Consider the following 3687-nt stretch of genomic DNA (forward strand, 5'->3'; position numbering starts at 1 on the left):
AAAAAATTGTATAAAGCATCATTTTATCAGCCATCTCTCCTTTTATTATAACCATTCTAAAACTAAACGTGGCTTATTTGAAACTTCTTAGCCAGTACTTATGTATGTAATTTCAAGTTAAATTATTCCAAGTACCAGCTGCCAAGCACTGCATCTCTTCTGAAGGAACACAGAAACCACGTCATCAGATATTTGTGGTCCGTGATTGATGACCTGACCAAACAAAACAATAGAAAAGCAAGCACTGGAATTACTTGTGCCTAACTTTTTCAGTAGCGACTAAGGCTGCAAGTTCGAGAAGTACTAGCAGCCCCTTACCAGGTACCTGACGTACAGGAGCACACTGCACGTACACGCACCAGCCACTTTAGAGTGATACCCGACTTGGGGCACCAGGGTGGCTCAGTCGGTTAAGCATCTGCCTTGGGCTCAGGTCATGATACTGGGGTCCTGGGATGGAGCCCCACATCAAGCACCANCTGAACCGTACAATTAAAAAATGATTAAGATAAGTTTCATTAGTGTATTTTACCACAGTTTTTTAATTAAAAAATAAAATAATTAAAATTGTAAAAGGATTGAAAGATGAACAGATACATGATGAAGGTGGTAAAATATCAAATGCAGAATCTAAGTACTGGGTATATGAATACTCACTTTCAACTTTTCTGTATTTTTGAAGATTTTTACAATAAAATATTAGGGAAAAAACAATGCTGGCATCCAAAAGTTTGCTTTTTATTATCACTACTAGTCAAAAATAATAGCGAGCAGGGGCGCCTGGGTGGCACAGCGGTTAAGCGTCTGCCTTCGGCTCAGGGCGTGATCCCAGCATTATGGGATCGAGCCCCACATCAGGCTCTTCTGCTATGAGCCTGCTTCTTCCTCTCCCACTCCCCCTGTTGTGTTCCCTCTCTCGCTGGCTGTCTCTATCTCTGTCAAATAAATAAATAAAATCTTTAAAATAATAATAATAATAGCGAGCAAATATTCAGATCCTTGGCTTTTTAAAAAATTGTATAAAGCATCATTTTATCAGCCATCTCTCCTTTTATTATAACCATTCTAAAACTAAACGTGGCTTATTTGAAACTTCTTAGCCAGTACTTATGTATGTAATTTCAAGTTAAATTATTCCAAGTACCAGCTGCCAAGCACTGCATCTCTTCTGAAGGAACACAGAAACCACGTCATCAGATATTTGTGGTCCGTGATTGATGACCTGACCAAACAAAACAATAGAAAAGCAAGCACTGGAATTACTTGTGCCTAACTTTTTCAGTAGCGACTAAGGCTGCAAGTTCGAGAAGTACTAGCAGCCCCTTACCAGGTACCTGACGTACAGGAGCACACTGCACGTACACACACCAGCCACTTTAGAGTGATACCCGACTTGGGGCACCAGGGTGGCTCAGTCGGTTAAGCATCTGCCTTGGGCTCAGGTCATGATACTGGGATCCTGGGATGGAGCCCCACATCAAGCACCCTGCTCAGCAGGGAATCTGCTTCTCCCTCTACCTCTTAACTTCCCCTGGGTCGTGTGCCCCGCACTCTCAAGTAAGTAAATAAAATCTTATTAAAAGAAAAAAAAAAAAGAATGATATCCAATTTTCCTCTAGTTTTTTTCCCCCCATTCCAAATGGTAATTCAGATTTTAAAGTGTTTAGTGGTACTAAACTATCTGAGTGGAACTCAGATACCATGAGGTATAACAATTTAAACAGACCACCTCAAACCCACTGCAATGGCTACTTTCAAAAATACAGAAAAGAACAAATGTTGGTGGTAATGTGGAAAAATTGGAACCCTTGTGTACTGTTGGTAGGAACATAAAACGGTACAGCCATTGTGGAAAACAGTATGGTGGTCCCTCAAAAAATTAAAAATAAAATTACCATATGACCAAACAATCCCACTTCTGCATATATACCCAAAAGAATTGGAAGCAAAGTCTCAAAGAGATATTTGTACACCTGTGTTCATAGCAGCATTACAACAGGTAAGCTGTGCAAGCAACACAAGTGTCCACCAACAGATGAATGGATGAGAAAATGTAATATATACACACAATGGAATATCATTCAGCCTTAAAAACGAAGAAAATACAGTCCCATGCCACAACAAGGATGAACTTTGAAGATATTAGGCCAAGTGAAATAAGGCAGTCACAGAAAGACAAATAATGTATGACTCCACTTATACGAGATACCTAGAGCAGTCAAAATCATAAAGACAGTAGGATGGCGGTTGCCAGGTGCTGGGGGGGGTGGGGGGGGAGGATATGGAGTTCAGGTTTAATGGGTGTAGAGTTTCAGTTCTGCAAGATGAAGAATTCTGGAAATGGATGGTGGTGATGCTTGCTCAACAATATGTACTCAACACCATTGAACTACACACTTTAAAATGGTTATGATGGTAAATTTTATGTTATGTATATGTTACCACAATAACAAAAAAAATGGAAGGAAAAAAAAATCTGGAAACCGATCTCCCCAGAAGGCCTGGTAGGGGTGCTCCAGCTTGGACCTGATCAACTCTGTGGCCCTCAGACCATGTCTATCTCCGAAAACACCTTGAGACCTTGTCCACTCGGACACTCTATTCTGCCCAGGGTCACACCAACTGTTTATTTCAGCTTTGAATGAACAAACATTACTCCTGCTACACCAGTTTTGTCAAAGCAGCAAGGAACTTAATCTCTCTAAACCTGCCTCCTCTTTAAAACAAGGATAATTCCTACCTATCCGCCTTACAAGGTTGTTAAGAGGGCAAGAGTGAGATCACGTATATAAAAGTAGCTTTAAACTGCCGAACACCAAAGAAACATAAATCACTATGTTTATAACTACTTTCGTATGGAAATTCAGAAGGGACTATAACAACAAAAACTTCACAAGGCTTGCGACACCTCACCATGCTTCATTCCCCTTAAAACTCACATCATCCCTAAATTACACCTTTTTTGCTTTTGTCATAAACCGAAGGGCAGCACTGAAGAAACAAACAAAAGCTCAACCTAAGCATTTCGTCTAACCACCCCAAACGCAATCAGAAATCCTCTTACGTGTCCCAGGAAAATTCAATTTTTATGACCCCAGCGTGGGCCTGCGGCGCCCTAGAACTACACTTCCCACAAAGCATCGAGGTGAACCCGGGCGGCGGGCGGGGCGGCCTGGGATTCGGGGTGACCACCGCTCTCCCCAAACGGGGATCGCCGTCCCCTGAAAAACGGCAACGTTTACGGTCGAGTGTGCGCTGGCTCTCCTTTCTGAAGCGCTGTCAGCCCGCTGTCCGTCCTGCGTGTAGCACCGCGACGCTCTCTCTGCCCTCCCGTCCTTCCTGCTCCACCTGAGGGTCACCGCCTATTCTTGACCTTTCCGCTGATTTCTAGGGTGTCACAGACGGGCACCTTCTCCCCCGCCCCCAAAGCTCCATTTCTAGAACTCCCCCACACAGTTGGGACCCGGGGCCACGGCGGGGTCAGACGGGACGGGCCGACACAGCCTGCCACCCTGGGTCCCCCCGGCCCGTCCGCCAGCCCGAGAACCGCGAGCAGGGGGCTGAGCTGCCCCCACCCCCGGACCGGGGCGGATCGCGGGCAGAGGTGGCTCCGCCCGGGGCTCCGGTTTCAATTTCGCAACGTGACGGTGCAAACCTGAGGCCTACAAACGCAGGCGGCGGCGGCCG

General features: G+C 44.8%; 1 protein-coding gene across 2 annotated transcripts in view; it reads right to left on the reverse strand.

The window, feature by feature from the left end:
• Positions 1-3585, reverse strand: part of ECPAS (Ecm29 proteasome adaptor and scaffold) — a 100448-nt gene extending 96863 nt beyond the window's left edge. The window contains exon 1 of one of the 2 annotated variants that reach the window (XM_034664257.1): positions 3065-3585. The gene's annotated coding sequence lies outside the window, so the exon portion shown is untranslated. The remainder of the gene's footprint in view (positions 1-3064) is intronic. The other variant, XM_034664258.1, reaches the window with a different exon arrangement.
• Positions 3586-3687: the final 102 nt, after the last annotated feature.

This window comes from Ailuropoda melanoleuca, chromosome 7 (assembly GCF_002007445.2).
Source record: "Ailuropoda melanoleuca isolate Jingjing chromosome 7, ASM200744v2, whole genome shotgun sequence".
Taxonomy (NCBI): domain Eukaryota; kingdom Metazoa; phylum Chordata; class Mammalia; order Carnivora; family Ursidae; genus Ailuropoda; species Ailuropoda melanoleuca.